Below are 9,975 nucleotides of genomic sequence, written 5' to 3'. Positions count from 1 at the left end.
TATTTACCTAAGTGCTGTGTTTTGCAGTTCAGATTTTCACCATCCACAGTTTTTACTAGATATATATCCTCCCATGTTTGCAGAATATGCAGACGTGTAGTTTGTTCTGCATTGAAAGTTAAATTTTAAGTCTCCAAGCGATTTGCCAAATTTGCAAGCACTGCACTGCAGCGTGCCCATGACGAGATCGCCGCGTTTTTAAGGCGTTGGAATTAAAATCCAACTGATGTATGCCTGCGTGGGTTCCAATCCACTCCAAGTAAATGTTCAATTAATTGGTTTGAGAATTAGACTTAATGCTTGTTTGCATGAAAGCGTGGAAGCGGTCCATAATCTCTGCAAATGATATATTTGTAATTCTCCCTTCGAGACAACGTTTCTTTATTTATAATCGGTGTTTGCCAATTGACTGAACAAAGGAACAGGATTAGGCTATTTCGCCCCTTGTGCCTATTCGCCATTCTGTTAAATCTTGGCTGAGCTCTTTCATAACTCCATCCATCTGCATTGGCTCCACATCATTTTAACCAGTGTCTAGCAAAAACTATCAATCTAAAATTAACATTTTTAATTCAGCTAGTATACCTGCTTTTTGTAGAAGATAAATCCATCACCCTTTGCGCGAAGAAGATTTTCCTAACTCTCTGCCGAATAGCCTGTCTCTGATTTTAACATTATGTCCTCTTGTCGTAAACTCCCCCACGAACGGTGAAAAAAGCTTTATCTCTATCTATCTTATCAATTAATTTCAAAACCTTAAAAATCTCAATAAAATCACCACTTAACCTGCTATATTCCAGGGAGTACAGGCCAAGTTTATGTAATCTCTCCTCATAATTTAACCCGTGGCATCCTGATAACATTCTGGTGAGTATGAACTGAACACATTCCAATCCAGCCTATCATTTCTAAGGGTCCGTGCCCTTAAGGGGACTAGATATAATGGATAGAAACAGCTTATTGCCCTTAGCAAAGGGCTCAACAATCAGCAACCATACATGTATACTGATTAGAGAAGGTTTAAAGGAGATGTGATGGGAAATTTCCACACGCAGATAGTTGAGGCTGTGTAAAACGCACTACCTAAAGAGTGGTAGAGGCAGAAACATTTAGCATGTTTCAAAAGTATTTGGATGTGCAACTGAAGTGCCGTAACGTGCAGGGTTATTGAGCTTAAGGTGGAAAGTGTGATTAGGCTGGATAACAGTGGCGCGGACAGGATGGGCCGAAATTGCCTACTTCCATTTTGTAAACTTCTATGAATGTATTATATTCTATAACTTAGAGGACTCCAGATATAGTCTAACTACATCTCTGTTCAGTTGAAGAAAAACTTCCATTGCTTTATAGTCTAACCCCTAGTTATAAAGCCTAACATGCCATTAGTTGTTTCGAATATATTCGTAACTTGCGACTGCATTTTAGCGGTATGCGCACTGAGACTGCAAACCACTTTGGAAATCCATCCCTCCGAGCTGTGCTCCATTTAATTACTACTCGGATCTAAACTTTGTGATCTAAAATGGGTGACCATACAATTACCTGTTTGGAATCTATCTGCCACTGAATCGTCCATTCATTTAAACTATCACTATATCTTTATAAGTATGCGCTAACATCTGTACTAATTACTATATCACCAATATTTGCATCATCGGCAAACTGGGATATCTGGCTGCCTGTTGTGCCTTCTTCATCTTTAAGAAATATAAAATGAAACAATTTCTTTAAAACTGACATTTTAAAACGTGCAATGCTTTGAAGCCCTGATAGGGTCTGTGCGAAGAGGAAGGTAGGAATAAGATTTCAGCTCGATGACTCATTTGATCCTACAAATATACATCATGCAAGTGTGCGATGTTTTAAAACAGCAAAGGCACGAGCTTGCATTCCCGTAGCATCTTTCACGAACGTAGGATGACCCAACTGCTCGCCGTTGCTCAGTTTGAGTTCCGACAGGGCCCCCAGCCTCCAGACATAATTACAGCCTTGGTCCAAATATGGCCAAAAGTGATTAATTCTAAAATGAGGCGAGAGTGATTGTCCTTGACATCAAAGCAACATTTGGCCGAATGTTTCAACAAGGAGGCTCCTAAGTTGAAGTCATCGCGGGGTTAATCTCCACTGCAGAAGACATACCTAGCCTAAAAGAAGATGGTTGTGGGTGTTCGATGCCAATCATCTCAGCCCAGGCTATGCTGCAGGAATTCATCTTCACCTGCTTCATCAATGATCTGCCCTTCATCATAAAGTCAGAATTGGGCATGATCGTTGAAGATTGATTTTTCCAACTCTAGTATCAACTCCGCAGAAAATGAAACAGGAAAAATATTATCTTTACATTATTGTGGCGTGGTGAAAATCATGTAACTCCTTCTATAACAGCACATTGGTAGTAACATCACCTCAGTGACTGAACCATAAAACCATAGAAATTTTCAGCATAGAAGGAAACCATTTAGCCCAACGTGTCCTTGCAACAGACAAAGCACGAGATTTTCAGGGTGCGGTGGGCAAGTGGTAAGGTGTCGGTTTCATAAACCATCTGGGCCGATCGAGATTTTATCACGTTAAATGCGACATTTTAAAGCTTTTTCCTTTTTATATAACAAAACACTTCATAATTTTGAACTTATGTCATAAATCGCCACTAAACGTTTTCTATTCCAATGAGAAACATCTTTCTGACAGGTGCTAGTCCGATTATCCCAATATGTATGAAAATTTAAATCCCGTATTAAAACCACACTGTCTTGACGACACCTTTGTCTAATCTCTACATTTATATATTCTAGTGCTTCACAGCTGCGACTAGGGTGCCTATGCACAACTCCCACTATTGTCTGAAATCCTTTCTTATCTCTTAATTCTACCTGTAAAGTCTCCACGTCCGCTTTATCTGAAGTTAGATCCTCGCTTAGAACAGAATCATAGAATCACAGTTATTTGCAGCATGGAAGAAGGATATTTCGGCCCATCCGGCCAACGCGGCCAACAAAGAGCTATCCAGAGGATTCCCATGTGCCAGCTTTTAGTCCGTAGCCCTGTAGATTATTGCAATTCAAGTGCATATCCAAACGCGTTTTAAATGTGGTGAGTGTTTCTGACTCAACCACCATTTCAGGCAGTGAGTTCCAGACTCCCAACTTGCTCTGGTTGAAGACATTTGCCGCCAAATCACCTTTAAACTTGCTACCAATGACTTTAAATCTATGTCCCCTGTTTGTTGACCAATCTGCTCATAAAAATAGGTCGCTCCTGTCCAGTCTCTCTCTACCACTCATAATTTTGAACACATCAATAATGTTTCCCCTCAGCTTCCTATGTTCCAATGAAAACAAACCCAGCCTGCCGAATCATTACTCATAGCTAAAATTCCCCAGTCCAGGCACATCCTCGTAAATCTCTTTTGAACCTTCTCGAGAGCAATTACATCTTTCAATGACGTCTATGCAGTATTCTAGCTGTAGCCCAAGTAATGTTTTATATATCTCAAGCATAACTTCACTGCTCTTGTACAATATACCTCGGCGAATAAAGGTAAGTATGCCACATGCCTTCTCAAACAGCACGTTTTCTTTGAAACCTGAAACAGGGAGTCAATGATGTAAATACTACAACAACAACAACTTGCATTTATGCACCGCCTTTAACAGAGTAAGACGTCACACGGCGTTCCACAAAAGCTTCAGACAAATCAAATGTCACTGAGACGGAGCCACATAAAAGAAAAATTACGGCAGATGCCCCAAAGCTTGGTTTTAAGGAGCATCCATTTTGACATCTTTTTGACACACCCTTGGAAATGAATATTAAACTGTGTTATTTCCTCTAGGGCTGAAAGTTGTGAGAAGTTGACTTTTGAATTGGACCCATGGGTGTCGATTTAATACGATTACATAGGATAGTCAATGAAAAAACAGGCTATTCGGCCCAACCTGTCAATGTCGATGTTTGTGGTCCACTAGAGCATCCTCCCCTCTTTCCACATCCAGCACTATCAGCATAGCCCTTCATTCAGTTCTCCCTCATATATTTATTTAACCGCTACTTACATGCATCTATAACAATTGATTCAACCTCTCTGGTGGCAGCGAATTCTACATCCTTACCACTCTCTGGCTAAAGAAGATTCCTCTTAATTCCCAATTTGATTTGTAGCTGATTTTTCTTAAATTGATGGTCTCTAGCAGTCGCTTGGTCAATTAGTTCGTTGCGTGCAATCTTATATTCGTTCATGTAATTCTGCCGAAAAATCAACTATCTATTACAGTCACTCATCTGAAGTAAAGGAAGGCTGTTTGCTTTAAGAATCTAATGGCACGTTTTCATCATTAACCATCTGGTTGCATGGGCAGAGCAAGCTGTGTCGTGGACTTTATTGTACATTATTTCTCTTTGTGCACAAGAAGCAGGAGATTGAATGACTGACAGAAGAATTAGGAACAGGAGTAAGCCATCTAGTCCCTCGAGCCTGCTCCGCCACTCAACAAGATCATGGCTGATCTGGCCGTGGACTGAACTCCTCTTACCCACCCGCTGCCAATAACCATTAATTACCTTATTGGTTAAAAATCTATCTATCTGTGATTTGAATACATTCAATCAGCTAGGCTCAACTGCTTCCCTGGGCAGATAATTTCACAGATTCACAACTTTCTGGGAGAAGAAATTCCTTCTCAACTCGGTTTTAAATTGGCTCCCCCGTATTTTGAGGCTGTGCCCGAAAGTTCTAGTCTCCCCGACCAGTGGAAACAACCTATCTGCCTCTGTCTTGTCGATCCCTTTCATTATTTTAAATGTTTCTCGAAGATCACCATTCATACTTCTGAACTCCAACGAGTAAATACCCACTCTATTATCATAAGGTAAACCCCTCCTCTCCGGAATCAGCCCAGTGAATCGTCTCTGTACCCAGTCGAAAGCTGGTATATTCTTCCTTAAGTAAGGTGACCACAACTGCATGCAGTACTCCAGGTGCGGCCTCACCAATAGCCTATACAGTTGCAGCAGGACCTCCCTGCTTTTGCACTCCATCCCTCTCGCAATGAAGACTAACATTCCATTCGCCTTCCTCATTACCTGCTGCACCTGCAAACTAACTTTTTGGGATTCATGCACAAGGACCCCCAGGTCCCTCTGCACCGCAGCATGTTGTAATTCCTCCCCATTCAAATAATATTCCCTTTTACTGTTTTAATCCAAGGTGGATGACTTCACATTTTCCGACATTGTATTCCATCTGCCAAACCTTACCCCTTGGCTTAACCTCTCTAAATCTCGTTGCAACCTCTCTGTGTCCTCTACACACCCACTTTCCCACTAATCTTTGTGTCATACTTTCCCCACAAGTGGACCCACTCTGTATCTACTCTATCAAATCCTTTCAAGATATTAAGGAGCTCTATTAGTTCACCACTCAGGCTTCTCATTTCATGACAAAATACATTGAGCTTGTCGATTCTTTCCTGATATTATACCATCTTCTCTGCACCCTATCCAGTGTCTTGCTAGTTTATTTTATAATATGGCGACGAGAATTGCACACAGTACTCCTAATGTGGTCTAACTGTAGAGTGTTCGATAATGGTCATTTTGAAACCGGCTTGGCCAGGCTGCCTGGTCTATTTAAAAGGGGCCCGCACCACATCTTTTGAGGAGACAGTTCACAGGCATCCTGTAGTAACTGAAGGCCGTTTGCTTACAGAAGCTGATTGTACATTTTCAACATTGTCGATCTGGGTGCACGGGCAGGACACGTCGTGACAGGGACTTGTTGCAGCGTAATTCTGTATGGATGCAGAAAGACTGAAATGGAATAGTTGAGTTGTGCTAGATGGCAGACGAGAGGTTAAGGCGATGGAGTGCAAATCGATTGTGTCAATTTACTTTGTTAAGCGTTTGTTGCTGATAAACCTTCCAAGCTTTTGAATGAATATTACATAAATTAGGCTTTGAATCCAAATCTCAGCAAAACTGTAATTTCCTGGTACCATTATGCTACATACCAGAAATAAACACTTTATCCATTATGCTGCGCGCTCAATGACTAAGTCACGGTGATTTCTTACGTTTTTCTTCATATGCCAACTGAATTTACTGACTGGAAGCATTGTATCAACTCCACATGATCGGCTCGGCTCATCCTTGGGCCGAATTGCGAGTGGTGCGAGAGTGGGAGAGGAACTAGCTGAGAGCTGGCACGCTCTCGATGGGACGAATGGCCTCCTGCTGTGCGGTAACCATTCTATTAATTTACATTTGGATTTTGATGGGAATCGAATCAATAAGTTTGAATGTTTCGATGGAACTGAATCAGCGAGAAGTCCAATGCACGAGACATTGCAACACTGAGAACAACATTTTTAGTGAAATGGTCAGGAAAATCATTGTTTCTTTTGAATGTGGTGTAGGAATTATGTGGAGATAAACAATGCGTTTACATATCTTCTCTTTGAAATCGAGTGATTTTCCAACCCATTATTATTTACATCAGAGTTATTGATTAAATGTCAAAACGCCTCCACTCCATCCCACATATATGTAAATTGTTCATCCTCCGTTGCAATATTGTGTGCTGGAATAACACAGTGAATATATAGGTAACATTTGAGGATACATCAATTGTACCTTCGATTACTGTCGAAATGTCACAAGCAAAGCGATCAGCTGTACTAGGTGAGGCTCGAGCTCACAACCTCGGCCTTTCTAGGTGCTTATACTGTCATATAACTACTACGCCATATCCAATTCCCTCGCTGGAATTATGTGCTGATGCTGTGTGGTATTAGTGCTTCCACCATACAGCTGCCGATTGAACCTGTCTTATAATTCCTCCCCTAAAAATCTTTCTAGGTTGGGGCAATTGACATTTTCAAGTTTCGCATTGAAGATTTATGGAATCATTGCAGACAAATGGAATTAAGAATTAGTTAAAAGGGACAGAAACAGAAACAGCTGCAAACAAACGTAGCATTTTATTTATATTTAACAGCAACAATATACGTGCCGTGCACAACTATGCTGTGGTCAGAGAAAAACGCCCGAAGCTTCCAAAACTCCTGTGGCTTTTCTGTGGCTCTCTTTCCTCTCTTCCCTTCCTCCTGCAAGCTGCCAGTTTTTAAACCTTGTTTTTAATGTTGCTCTGGGCGAGGGTATTCCACATTCTCAGAACCATCTCGACCGTTTCATTGCTTGATTTCTATGTTTATTAATTATGAAACTCCTTGATCTACAATGGTAGCGCTTGCGACAATATATTAAAAGGCGGCTTATTGGAAACACGTTGTGACCATAGTTTGGTTTTGTACATAATTGAACCAATATCACTCAAGAGGGAATGTTATATTTACAATAAACTATATATTCTTATAAATGTTGGTTCATTCGCTCCCTAGTGCCAGATGAGGAATTGTTTGATCCCCTCATTTATTTCATGTAGGGAACAGGCACGGGTATTCATTCAGAAATAACCCACAGATTGACATTGAGATAACCGCAGCAAGAGAGACAGACAGCAGCTTGGTACATGGCGGAAGAGACAAGAGAGATGGATAAATAGGAAACGGCCTCAAACTCAGAAAAGTGCAAACATCACATGCAAAAGCATCGGCTGCTCTAGGTGAGGCTCGAACTCACAACCTCGGCATTTCCCGGGCCTGTACTGCTTTATAAGTACCGCGCGCTAACCGGTTGCGCCACTAGAGCGTCACAGCCTGGGGTCTTAGTGCTCCCATCATATAGCTGCCTGTTCCATCTGTCTTAGGAGGAAGAAGGCAAAAAATCATCGAATTATTCAACACAGAAGGAAGCTGTTCATTGCACCGTGTCTTTGCCGACTCTCTGCAAGAAGCCTTCAGTTATTGAGACTCCATAGATTTTCGCCATAGACGTGTTTTATTTTTTGTATAATGTTTTGTTATTTGTAATGAATTTGGATGTCCGTGCGGCAAATTTATAAATATATTTGTGCATCTATCTGTGAGTTGTAAATTAAATTGTGTGGAACATTGATAATCAAATTATTTGTGTTCATATATGTGTTATTCTAAATGTATTTGTTTTTATGTCTGTTTTCTTTATGAATTTATCTCTAAGTATCTCCGTGCTATAATTGTATCTACGTTTATTGCGAGGTGTTTACAGGTAACATAGATACAAAGATATAGACAGAAAATACATATATAACAAACACAGATGCTCCACAATACTATTATAAATAACTTTGTTACATTCAAATACATAAACACTGACACAGATATACAAAATATATTTATATCCCACAGAACAAATTGCAACTTAACACAGAGACACCAAAATATATTTAGAGCTATCTCTGATCAAATAATATTTTACTCCTTACGGTCCTCAGCAAATTCTGCTGTGCCTGTGTTTCCTCTGCTTATGCTCAGTGTAAGGGAAGGTTTAGCCGAACCGGGGTATATCGTTTCCCAAGGATGGGCTGATGTGCGCTGTCTGAGGCCACGTTCACTGCTATCATTAAAATATAAAAATCATCTGGACTTGTGAATAAAGGCATAATCACAACATCTACAGATGTTTCATCCTGGTACACAAATCCATTGCCAAATTAGTTCAACCCCTCACCCGCCCCAGTTGTTAAACTTCCCGCGAGGGCATTGGTCCAAACTCTATTGATGGAAAACCCGACCGACTGGAACTGGTCCCTCCTGCGCCAGAACTGGTCCCAATGCCCCAGGATTCTGTAGCCCAACCTCGTGCACCGTTTATCCAGACATACGTTGCTATTTCTAAACTCAATAGCGCGGGGCACTGGGAATAATCCATAGAATTCCTTTGTGGTCCTGCTCATTAATTTCCTCAATTGCACCTGAAACTCTGACTAAAGGAACTCATCCACTTGTTTACTTATGTCATTGGTTAGCACATAGATCACGGCTTATGCTGCTCCCTTTCGCCCCTGAAAATGTTCTGCACCCACTCAGTGATGTTCTTTACCTGGCAGAAGAGAGGATACACACCACGCATGACTCACGTTTGCCGTTGCAGAAAGGTACTGACATTCGAATCCCCAATGACGTCAACTTATGTTACTTTTTCGTTTCAGAAGCAAAGGACTGCGAATCCTGTAAATCTGAAATGAAATCAGAAAATGTTGGATATACTCAGCCAGTCAGGCAGCATCTATGGAAAGTTTTCTGATGACGGCGTTGTGATTAAATTTGATTGGCGTGAAGCATCAACAATGCAATCCAGATACGGTCCGATATTGTAATCCCAAAGCAGCAGTTTGTGAGTATTGAAACCAATGCGGTTACCACTCGTTAATCTGGGAGCTAAATTGTTGTTGTTGTTCTGGTAAAGTCGCAACAGCAGAGGACTGCAATGAAATATTCAAGTATTTAAGATAAATCATATGTTTTACAATTAATTAAACGAGCCAGTTCTAAAAGGACATTCAATCTTCAAAACGGTTAACTTCCGCCGTTTAATTTCCGCCATGTCTGCCGGAGTAAAACACAGGTATTGGCTGTTTTTATTAATTGCAGTTCATTGCTGTTGCGACGAGTTTACTTTGAACATTCTCCCTTTAAACATTCTCACAGAGGCCGCCTGACTGGTTCACAAGTTATCGACATCAATATTTACTCACCCCTGTGACCGGCACCTAGTGGTTAGGGTGCAGTGCTCGCTCCTTGTCGGCACATGTTCGATACCCGTTCCGGGATTTATTAAATTAAAATGAAGCTTAATAAATTAATTTCATAACATGCTGTGAAATATTTATAATTATTGCAATCGTCATTGACAACTTGTCCCGTTCTGTTTCAGACTGATGGAAATACATGGCAACAGAGAGCCTGTCAAACTTCCAACAATTGAGTTCCATAAGGGCACGGACGATGTAAGCACGCACCCGTCGTGGCCCCTCAAGTGCGCTTCTCAGAGCGCGATGTGCGTGCGCCGAAAACTGGCACTGGTACAGTCAAAATG

The 9,975-nt window shown here is 41.1% G+C and overlaps 1 non-coding gene across 1 annotated transcript; it reads right to left on the bottom strand.

The window, feature by feature from the left end:
* Nucleotides 1-7,613: 7,613 nt before the first annotated feature.
* On the bottom strand, nt 7,614-7,707 carry trnai-uau (transfer RNA isoleucine (anticodon UAU)). Its single transcript has 2 exons — nt 7,670-7,707; nt 7,614-7,649 (listed from the first exon to the last, which is right to left on the bottom strand). It is a non-coding gene; the product is annotated as a tRNA-Ile (tRNA).
* Nucleotides 7,708-9,975: the final 2,268 nt, after the last annotated feature.

The sequence above is a fragment of the Pristiophorus japonicus genome, unplaced genomic scaffold, assembly GCF_044704955.1.
Source record: "Pristiophorus japonicus isolate sPriJap1 unplaced genomic scaffold, sPriJap1.hap1 HAP1_SCAFFOLD_70, whole genome shotgun sequence".
In the NCBI taxonomy this organism is placed as follows: Eukaryota; Metazoa; Chordata; class Chondrichthyes; family Pristiophoridae; genus Pristiophorus; species Pristiophorus japonicus.
This window is presented reverse-complemented; position numbering and strand designations above follow the sequence as displayed.